This window comes from Apium graveolens, chromosome 4, assembly GCF_009905375.1.
Source record: "Apium graveolens cultivar Ventura chromosome 4, ASM990537v1, whole genome shotgun sequence".
Taxonomy (NCBI): Eukaryota; Viridiplantae; Streptophyta; class Magnoliopsida; order Apiales; family Apiaceae; genus Apium; species Apium graveolens.
The window spans coordinates 268,345,121-268,357,737 of record NC_133650.1 but is presented as its reverse complement, the minus strand read 5'-3'; positions in this window follow the sequence as shown (position 1 = coordinate 268,357,737).

The following is a 12,617-nucleotide window of genomic DNA, read 5'->3' as shown; positions in this document are numbered from 1 at the left end:
AAATAAAAATTGTGTCTCAATTGCTATTATTTCTTGATTCATAAAAGAGTCAAGATTCAAAAGCTTATACTACAAAATGACAATAAATTTTGTAGGATTAATTCATGTTGTGCCACTGGTTTATACTAAAAACTCACAGTTAGTTCTGTTATAGTTAATTTGCACTTACCATCTATCATTTTTTTAATCACTACTTTAATAATCAAAGTAAACTGATTTGATTAAGATATAAATGTAATTAGGAATACGTTAGTTTAGTTTTCCAAGAATCGTGCCAATAATCACTCAAACGAGTTGCCACATAGTATTAAACTTGAAGTTTATGGTCCGCGAAAGCTGTGTGGTCTCAATCTTCTTAATCTATGTCCCTTGACCAACTCTTATCCTTAAGGTTGTGTTTGGGTGAGGTGAATGAAATGGAATGGAATAGAATGAGATTTTAAGTGGAAAATGATTAAATTTTCTAAAATTTCCATTTTTCACCCATTCCATTCCTAACCACCTACATTATAATTAAACATCCCCAATTTGAGATAGAATGCTCCATTTCTTATTAACCCCATTTTCTTCACAATTCTTATCATAAAAATTTTATCCATCTAATTATTTTTTTCAAATCTTCCCTCCAACTCTCATTTAATTCCTTTAATTACATTCATTCCATTCCATTCACCCCAACCAAACACAACCTAAGGCTTTAGCAAAATAGAATTAAAATAACTCAGACAAGAGTTACGACCAGTATAAACTTGAAGTTAAACTATAATAATTGGAATATGAACAATTTGGTCCAACCATTATCCCTGTTTTAATTATTATAAAAATAATATTATAAGAACTTTCTCAAGTCAATTATTTGAAGTGGCATCAGTTAAAACGTAGAAGTGACCCATCTTTAGTGTCTGCCTTGATAGTATATGTGGGAAAACAATTATCTAACCACATTGCATCAGGTTAATAACTTTGTACTACTAAGTCAGGTTATGCTTGGTTGTAGTTACTGTAACTCGAAGTTTATTGTCTTCTATAAGTAGAAAATTCTGAAACAATTTTTACAGTGTTAATTTTACATTATATCTTATGCATTATTACTCATGCCTTTTTCACTAAATTTCCTCTTCATTGGATAAATATTCATTCTTATAGACTTTACAGTTTCCATATTCAAGGAGCTTCGTGAAGCCAAGAAGAAAATGCTGCTCTACGGATGCAACAGTTTGTCGGGAAGAGAAAAATGATTTGTTGGATTATCTTAGATCATTACAGCCACAAAAGGTTTATATTGCACTTAATCCTAACATTTATAAAATGAATGTTTAAGTTTTTTTGGACTTCCGATTGTTTAAGCAAGTAAAGTCATATTCAATGTATGTGTGTAGTCTGTTCACTATTTAAAGAGTTGATGCTCGGGTTTTATACATCACAAATTTTAATCAAATTGCGTATTTATTAATTTATACTTTTTGCTAATATAAATAATTTCAGAACTCATGTTCTCCCTATAATTTAAATGCGAGTATGTTAAATTCATAAGAGAGTACTAAGAAACCATACAAGTAATTCTACTTTTTTTACTTGAAGGGCGTTCCTGAGCTGCCTGAGGAGTTGCTTGGAGCAGCAGTCGCTCCGACACCCTCTGTCGAGCCCATTGCTGCTGCCAAGGCCCGTGAGGTTGGTTCCCCCATTTTTAATTATAATTAATAAGGAGTAAATGGTGGTGATTAGTTCAGAAGGATTGAGATATGTTTCTTTATTAATAATATAATAGATTTATATTTTCTTATTAAGTTTTTTAGTAGGGTCACATATATTAAAGATATAAAAAGTAATGGACGGTTATATCATCTTTTTTGTTGTCATCAATAGAATCCTCAACAGGATAATGACAAATCTTATTTTATCTTTTTCGCAAATAATTAGATATATTGTCAGTTGGATCATGAAATATAAAATTAGTAATAATAATCTAAATATATCAATAATAACAAGATTCTCAATCAATTGGTTGAATTTGAATATTATTATATTAATACTAAAAAACAACTAAAATGAAAACTTGAAAATCGAGGATAAATTTGGCGATAGGGATAATAATAACAATTATTGCTTGGTTATTTTTTCTGTAGTATCTTTATTTATATTTTAATATACATGTGTCACACGTCAGGATCAACATCAACAAACTTAGCATTTCAGATTCTCTAATGATTGCATCACCATGGAAAGATGGGATCAACTCAATCAATTATCCCACCAAACTGGGTAAATTTTTTCTTTTGTGTTCTTTAATGATAATGATAAATAATACGAGTGACTGACTTAATTATTATTGCAGGGCGAAAGTGACATTCAGTTTGCATGCTCTTCGAGGAAGGAAATTAGAGAAGAACAACACTCTTTCGATAAGGTACATATATCTCTTTATCGTGAAATCTATTAGCAGCCTCAAAAATTAGGTAAGGTGGAAATGACTTAATGTTAGACTTAGCCAGATCAAAAATTACAGTTACTGCTTGAGCTCTGGCCTTATCATTAAAATTTAATAGTCTCTCTTCGACATCAACTGCTCAGTTTATAAGACAATATAGGTATAAAGTAAATTTGAAATTGCAAAAAGACAACCTAACAAATTATGTATTGCTTACTCTGATTCTTTCACTGGGATGAGTCATATCGAAAGATGTGGCGCTAAAAAACACGGATTCCAACTCAAAAAGATTAATCAGAAAATTTATTCAAAAACTTTACAAAAACATGACGAATTCCTAGGCAACAGGGTATCCAGGCAGAGCAAAAAGGCTTCCAGTTAAATTAAATGGCTTTTATTTGGACATCTACTTTGTCAGTATGCAGATACTTTATATTGATATGATATTTGATAGCTTAAACACCATCTAAAAGAATTCTAAGGTTCATAATTATATATTACTCCCTCCAAATGTTGGTGAATAAATGAAAATAACAAAAAAAATAAAATGGTGTACAAGCACCTCTTCCATATGTCTTAAAGTACGAGAAAAAAACAAAGAGGCCACGTAATAAAGGCGGAGGGAGTACGTATTTTAGTTTCAGTAGATCAATACAAAGTTTACTAATTAGTTATAAATTATTTATTTAACTATATGGGCAGAAAGAATTACAAACCAGTAATTCATAAGTTACGTTCGGGATGATAGCAAGCAACATTTGATGAACATATCAGAAAGTTCCAAAGATGATTTCTAGGTAAAATTCTCTAAGGTCTCCCAACAGCAGTTCTATCTGATATACAGGATGTAAAATCCCACAAACAGAATGTCGTAGTTCTTCACTTTAACTATGGATGGCAACAATAGCAAGCTTAAAAGCAGGAGATGCGGCATGAATAGAAAAGATAACATGAAAGTATGACAACCAGAATGTAAAAAAAAGGTTCCAGACTGTCATGTGGTGGTAGTGGTACAAGCAATAGAATACTTTCTCCTGAGGGAGCAATGCTTCAAACTCCAAAAACTGACCAGCTTCCGTATTTCAAACCACTCCTAAGACACATCATACAAAAAGAATGAGCGACCACAACAAAATGGCCAGTTAAATGCACAAAAAGACGACGGGCGTACAACTTTATCAGCTGGTAATTTCTTTTTCTCTTTATGAATAATTAATTTTTTGCATGTACATTATTTTCATGATATAATATCAATATATCCAGTTGACAAATGTAGAGTAAAGCTTCATATTTATTGTGTTATATAAGTTGATTTTATTAAGAAATGCATATAACAAGGAAGCACTTCATAGTACTTTTGTTTAGTTTATTAAACTTTATTTTGCGTTCCAAGCACACCCGTATGGTTTCAACTGCAATTGATTATTATTAGATTTTGTTTAAATCCTTGGATATGTTATAATTGCCTCATATCTGTCACATTTTCTTATTTTTTAATTATTGTTATCGTTCAGGTAGGAGAGGCTTGGGCATTATTGGTTTTTATGGGGAAAAAACTCATTCAATGCTCACGAAGTCAAATTATTTCGTGTGTTCGCGCAATCCTTTCTCGCATATATCATCCAGAGAATGTTCAAAGAATGCAACAAATATAATGGAAGACTTGAATCGGAAACGTAACGAGACAGTACAAAAAACAATTACAGGTAACACTATGCTATTTACCACTCCCTCCAGGACGGTTTTTGCTGCAGTTGAAGAAGAGAACATGACTCCGAAGACAATTCATATACCCTTTAAACCTTCAACACCGTCAATTCCAGTGCAAACAGGCATGACTCCAACTCCTCATTCAGTTGCTTATATTGCTACTACTCCCAATAAAAAGGTTCCTGGAGAGATTGAATTTTCTTTTGAGTAACGAAAAACAGGGTGGGTTTGTGCTTCCTGGAACTAGAGGTGGCCAAACGGGTGGTTCAACCCGCCCGAACTCGCCCCGACTCGTCTAGTAAACCGTTTTAATTCGACTCGTAATGGGGCGAGTCAAACTCGGCACTGAACAGGAACAGTAACGGTGTGAATACGGTTTCGTTATTTTCTAACCGTGAATCGGCACGGCACAGCTCGTTAAAGCGGCACGGCACGAGACTGAACCGGGACGCGAGAACAGACCGACACGTCAACCCGCCAACCCGCCTGAACTCGCGTAACCCGACCAACCCGTATGAACCGGCACGTGAATTAAATACTTTAACGAGCCTGTGCCAGTGTCATCTCTCTGAGTCTGTTACTCTATGTTTGTATTCATGTGTTGTGCCTGTGTGTCCTATTATGTCTGTGTCCTGCACCTCTGCACCTCTGCACCTCTGTAAATTCAACGTTCAAATTTATTCGAGTCACAGGCTTAACTCAACGGCTCTCATGCAGCTTTTAAATGGCTCTCTTCTCTCCTCTCAGGCTCTCACCCTTTAACGTCCATTTTCTTTTCTCTCCCCATAAATCACATTCAAACCATTTCACTCTTTCCACTGCACTTCTTACTCTCTACTCTATTCTCTATTCTTTACTTTCTCACTCACCAACTCACTGCCACTCTCTTCTCAAGTCTGTAGATTTTATTTAGTTTTGTAATTATTCTGGCAAAACATAAGTAATATTCTGGCGAGTTTCAATCTAATTCCGGCGAAAATTTTAAATTATGGAAGAAGGCAGAGGAACAGTTTCATCCCATGGTTAAACACAAGCAACGACCATGCGACCACCTCGACCTATGGAACCTGGTTAAATTTTGTTAATTTTTTGTATTTTATTATATTTGTTAAACTTAATTATTGTTTTTTATTTTCGTATAAAAACCTTACCGTAAGATTTGTTGATTTTTTGTATTTTTATTATATTTTTCAAAATTAATTATGTTTGCATATGTAAATGTCCTTTTTGTTCTAATTGTGTTTGATTATTACATGTTTTAAAAAAATTTGTTTTTAATTTTCATATAAAAGGGTTATTGTTTTATTTTGAATAATATGTGTTCAAATGCAGCAGTAGATTAAATCCGAATTAATTTTTTATATTCGAATTTTGCAGGTAGTGTTTCTAGTGCAAGACATTCATCACATGTTTGGAATTATTTTTCGAGAGAACCAATGACGGAAGAACCGAATAAATTTAAAGTGTTTTGTTTACTTTGTATTCAAAATGGTCGAAATCCACCCCCTTTTACTCACTCTAAAGGACCCGGTACGAGAACGCTTGATAGACATTTACAAAAACATCACGATATTACGAAGCAAAGTCATGAAAGTGGAACCGCACGTGGAGGTTCACCACAACAAACACAGATGGGTGGCTTCGTGACATCGTCGCCCGGTGGAGGTATGCCTTTCGTTTATAATAGAGATAGAATGATCGAATCATTTGCTACTTATCTTACGTTAGACGAGATGCCTTTTTCTCACGTCGAGAGTCTAAATTTAGAACATATGGTTAAATAATCAATTAACCCGACATTTAGAAGGATTCCTAGAAACAAAATTAAACGTCACACATAAAAACAATATTATCGTCAACGATCGCAATTAATTGAATATTTTCATGATTATGATGGTATGGTTTCGTTAACTAGTGATTGTTGGAGTTCGAGTCAAGGTGAGCCATTTATTTGTGTTACGGTTCATTGGATCGATTCCGACTATTTTTTATAAAAACGAATAATTGCTTTTGATGTCATGGACGAGTCACACATCGGTTATAACATAAAACAAAGAATTGTAGAAACAATAACCGAATTTAATTTGTTTCACAAGGTGTTTACGATATCTTTGGATAATGCCTCGTCAAATAATTGAGCTATGTTTTATATTAAGAATGATATTCCCACGATTTTAGATGGTGAATTCTTGCATGTTCGATGTTGTGCACATATAATTAATCTATCAGCTCAAAAAGGAATTGCGGAAATAACTCATTTTTTAGAACCCATTAGAAAAATTATTAAATATTTACGTATAGCACACACATTAAGAAGAGAATATAAAAAATTATGCAAAGCAAATGGGTTAAGGCCGAAAAATGGGGTATTAATTGTTCCACAAGATGGAGTTCTACTTATAACTTACTATGTGAAGCAATTAAATATAAGGTAGTTATCACCGAGTTATATAATTCTGATTCCAGAAATCAAGTGGAGGATAGATTGATTAACGAATCTATGTGGAATTTGGCAATTAAAGTTCGTGATTTGCTTGAGTGTTTTGCACATGCCACTAAATTTTTTTCTTATGTTTACGAACCAAATGTACATCATGTTATTATTGAGTGTGTAAATATTGTTACTACTTTACAACATTTGAAAATGATGATCGCTTTTCTGCAATAGTTATCAAAATGAAAAAAAAGTGGATTGAGTATTTTACGGAATTTCCTTATATTTATGGTATTGCATGTCTTCTTGACGGTGTTAGGAAGGAGGGTTTAGAAAATATGTTAGAACACTACTATCAAGTGTTATGAGTTTCATATAATCATACACTTTATGTACAAAATTGTTTAGACTTTTTACATCGTCTTGTAGATATATACTCCCAAAACTCAAAATATTGTACCACCTAAAACTAGTAGTGTTAGCAGATTTAATAGTACTATTTCGGAAATCTTAACTAAAAAACAAAAGTGTAGAATTTCCACTACGACTTCCACACCTATTTCTTCTTTTAGTATGACTCGAGAGTTTTTTTCTTATAATTATGAGTTAGACGAAGATTTTTTAATACTAATGTGGTGGAAAAATCATGAGAATCAATTTCCGGTTTTAGCTAAAATTGCAAGGGATATTTTAGTAGTTCCTGCCTCTACAATTGCGTCCGAGTCCGCTTTTAGCGCAGGTAGAAGAGTGTTGGACGAGAAAAGATCAAGTCTTGCACCGGACGTTGTAAAGATATGTGTTTGTAAAAAAGATTGGGATCAAACTGCAAAAAGACAACAAGGGAGGAAAGAAGATGATTCGGATGGAGAAGAAGATATTTGGATGACAATGGACACTTCATCAGAATCGGGCACGTCAACTACCAACGAACAACAAGAACAAGAAGAATTTGTATAAATAAATAGTGGATTAGATAGAATATTTTGTTATGTATTTTAAATTTCAATTGTTTCGTAGTTTGTTTAAAATATAAATGCGGTTTGTTCCGTTTTTTTAGAGAGGAGTCCTCTCAAACTTTTTGTAAATCTTTTTTAATTAATAAAATTTATAGAGGTACCGTCATCTTTTATTTATTTAACACATATTATTATTATAAGTTCAGATGAATATTTAATATAATTTTGGAAAAAAATAAAATCGAGACAATTGTCGGCACAGTAGTTAGTTGTTTACAGTTTAATTGTTATAATATTATAACTAAAATAATTGTGAATTGCACAAACATATAGTCTAAACGAGCTGCTTGATTTTTATAATATTATAATTAAAATAATAGACAATTGGCAAGTGGCAACTGGCAAGCATTTATTCTTGACTTGAAGAATCGACAAAATACAATTGTTAGTTTGATTATTATTATAAATAAAATAATCAACACAACAGAACATGCCTGCATGGCATACAACAATGTATTGTTTAAATAATAAAAAACTTAACACGCCTCAACCCGTATAAACCCGCCTCGCCCCGTCAACCCGCCAGCACACCCGATTATAGCATATTATTTATGTACTTTTGTATGACTGTAACCTGACCCGTCCAGCTCGTGTAAATCGCGAGCTGCACGCGAGCTCAACTTCTGTGATCCGGCACGAACCCGGCACGGTCCGTATAATTAGATGCCTTCCCGAGTCATAAGTTAGCCAACTCGGCCCGTTGAAAACCCGGCACGGCTCGTCTGACACACTCGTTTGGCCACCACTACCTGAAACACATCCCAAAATTCAGTTCTTAGACTATTATCATTATAATATTTTCTGAATTGTCTTTATGAGTGTGGTTAAAAGTCAATTTTAAATTGACTTATTATATATTATATGACAGTACCTTAAACATTGACTACATATTCAAGTGATTTAAATACCGCATGAATACACTTCAAAAGGTTGTGATTTAGGATTATATATATATATAGGGTAGCACTTCATGGAGTACCCTCTTATATAGAGAATCGTGGAGAACCATTATTTAAAAAACAAAAAATATATAATTTATTTTATTTTTCATCATATATAGTTATAAATTTTAATTATCAAGTTAAAAATCGAAATTACACAATTTTTTATTTAAAAAAATCATTAAAATTATCAAAAAAGTTATATAGCAGAATCACAGTACAATCACACTTATTAAAAATTATTCCAGTGTAAAATCAAATTTAAAATCAAGTAATTTTATCAAATTTTAATTGTTAAATTTTTTATTATATTTATTATTCTAGATTAGCATCAAATTTTATATTTTTTAAAATAAAAATTTTACAATTTGTGATGAGATTTTAAAATAAAACAATGGCTCTCCACGATTCTCTATATAAGATGGTTCTCCACGGAGTAAAGACCTATATATATATATATATATAAAAGTAGTTTTCAAATCTCAAAGACATTCAACAAAAAAATGTAAAGACATTGTTTAGTTTAGTATTAAACATTTGCCTCAACAAAGGAAAGTAATTGAGCAAATGTACTTTTTAAACTAACAATAAAAAAAATCAACTATCATTTCAAATTAAAATTAATATTATATAAAAATTTAATATATAAATAATTACAATATATGCTAGCCCGTGCAAAGCACGGGTTATAGGCTAGTACTATACTATAATAACCGGAATATGGTATAATTTGTAATTTGGTTAACCCTGTTATCCCTTTTCATCACTATCGTCGAATCTTCTTTATCAAATAATTACTGTCGTTAAATTCAAATACTAGAAAAATAAGCTTCACAAGTTCGAATCCCGTCAACAACTAACATTTATATTATTATTTATAATTATACATATAAGTTCTCAAGTTCGAATTCAGTTAAAAACAAACAATTTTATTATTATTTATAAATATATATATATATATATATATATATATGAATCTTATCAACAACAAATATTTACATTATTATTTATAAATAAGATCTCATCAATCATATATTATTTATACTTTGAACTTAACTTAAAATTATATACAATGAACTTATAAGTATATAATCGTTATTTAGTATTTAATTATTTATATAAAATTTTAATAAAATTAAAAGAAATAAAAATATATAAATATTAACAAACACGGGCACGACCGTAAGCTAGTTTATTTAATAACTTGAAAGAGACTCAATTGAGACAAACCCCCAACTGATCATACAACCAGGTTGAAAAATAAATAGAGCTAAATAATTAGTCGTTTTGTTTCCGGATTGCTCAACAAGCTGAATACAAATATTTTTAAAATTAAAATTGAATGTAATGGTTTCTCGGCAATCCAACATGCATCTTCTCTGAAAATAGTAGTTTCACAATTGATCCTCACATTAATTTCATTGATAGTGCAATGTTCAGAAGACTGGGTTGCAACAATTGAGCTTAGGGACCTCGTGTTATGAGCACATATTTTTTGTGAGAGGTGAGCACATGTGATTTTCACAATCGTTCCAAGTGCACCTCATCTATCTAATTGCTGGACATCAGCTATAAACTTGTCGAAAGTGTTGTTGATGCGATATATCCAGATCTCCCAATATACCGTCAAATTCATTTTCAACACAACCACCACATCGCACAAAGCGAGACACATCGCATAAAGCGAGACAATCAAACACACAAATAATAACTTAAACATACAATACGAAAAAAGCCCAAAATTCAAAAATCTCGGAATAACACCAAATTGTAATATGTTGTTGGACCAGCTGTTTTGAATCTGTTTTATTATAGGTCCAAGCTCTTACCCTAATAGATCTGAAAACTAAAGTGAAGAACTGTAATGAGTTTTTCGAGTTTTGGGGAACAAATCTCGATTTTATTGAAGAAGAAGTAAACAAAAAGAGGAGATGGAGATGAATATGGAGATAAAAATGGGTAAAAAAGGAGAAAAAGAAGGTAAGACGGCTAAGGTTAGAAGAAGGTAGGGCGGCCGACTCTCATGCGGAGAGAAAAAATATTTATGATTTATCTTAAAATATTTTTGGGACAAAACAGTATCAGTTTATTTTATTTAATTGTCCCCGATGTTTATGTTTATATATATTGTGAGGAGGTTACTATAACACAAGCGAGTCACTTTAGTATACGATGTTGATCCGAATTTATAATGTTTTTCATCAGATGAAGACGAATTCAAGCTACATAGGCTCGAGAACCTCCCTACAATTAAAAAAAATAGTGTACAGTACATCTACAAAAAATTAAGAATTTTATTAGAGAGAAAAAAATTGTTCCTAAATATGTACTTAGGCGGCTTACCATGTTACATAATATATTTTTAAATTGTAAAATTGTAATTTTTTAAATAAATTATATATTTACAACTATATCCTTGGTGCATTCATTCACGTTAAAAACTCGCTTTTTATGCTCATCAAGTTAGAGCAACTCCCACAATTTCCTTGTACTTTCTCTAAATATAATATAATTTAATTGCCTCCTAAGCATCTAAAATCTAAAATTACTTATCATCTTCAACAACATCTCTATCCCTACCTCTTAACAAATATTTTTATTAATAAAAGTATTTTTTTTGACAAAATATTAATAAATATACTTATTATATTGGAAAAGAAATATATGATGTTAGTGAAAAATTGAAAACTCTCTCTGTTACAATAAAATGACGCTTTAGAAATCTTTTCTTTTTGTCTTTTATTAATTGTCATTCTCGGTTATCAATGACAATTAATTATTTTATTTCCAACTTTTTCCTGTGGAAGTCTTCTGTTTGTAAGCTGGAGAGGTGTAATTAACAAACAAAAATGAAGGGCCAGGAAGGAATTTTGCTCCACATTTACTGCATCTAATGATCTAAGCAACAATAATTGACTTTCTTATAATTTGTGCAAAATACTAAAATGTCATTTTTTTACGAACAAATATAATGGATGTATACGAATACGAGTAATAGAAGAGGAAAGAGACGAGGAAAAATTGACTTCTTGATATGTATGGAAGAATTAAGAAACTCTTGTAGTTTGTTTTTCATCGGAGATGCTCTCATTATTAGCAGCGGGTAGTTAGTCTTTTATCATTTTCAAGACCCCACAACACAGCCACCTCAGCTAAACTAGTTAATGGAAAAGAAATGGCCAATTGCTTCCAATGCAATGGTCATTTCACTCTTTCCAAAATAATATATTCATATTTTAGGCTACCTTTATAAACTATTATAATGAATGCTCATTGTATACGATTCTCTAACAACATTTTACGCTATTTAGCCTCAATTTTCTAATAAAAAATTTTATTTAGTTTATTCATTATGTCCATTTTTCTTTCGTGATTAACTTGTAAAGATTTCCATTCATCAACTTCTGCAGTCGTGGCCTTCCCTTTTCCCTTCCTTTTAATTGCATCTTTCGTACCTTTAGGACGAATCGGTTCAAATTCATCGGATGTTGGTGTATCGTTATTTTCTTTTGATGAGTAAGCTCCAGAACTACTTAATTTAGTTCTTTTAGAACTCACACTACTTGAAGGATTTCTCTACTTGGGATGTCTACGAACTTCACGCCAATGAAACTCAAAATTATACTTCTTCTTGTAATTAATTAAATGATCTTGGTGAGCTTTCTCAATTATTTTGTCCAAGTTTGAACCACTCCTGATTTTCCGCTGAGCCTCATCATAACACACACCAAATTTCTGAGCAACTTCATTTATTCTTTGTCACCTTTTTTTCATTGCCACAACTTCTCTTTTAATGACACCAGAATTGTCTTCTTCACAATATTGATGAATTCGTTCCCAAAATGCTTCAGCTTTTGATCAGTACAAACTAATGGATCAATTGATACATTCAACAATATACTTATTAAGAGTTTATCTTCAACCCACTTCTATAGACCGGTAATTTCTCGTAAATCTTCGGTTTCTTCGTAATCATCATTTAGATCAATAATATTTTCGCGACCAAATGCCGACACCTGCGCTTCTGGTATTAATTGGTTGTTGGGTTTCAAATAGTGGATTTGAAAACGGAGGAAATGAAAATTTGG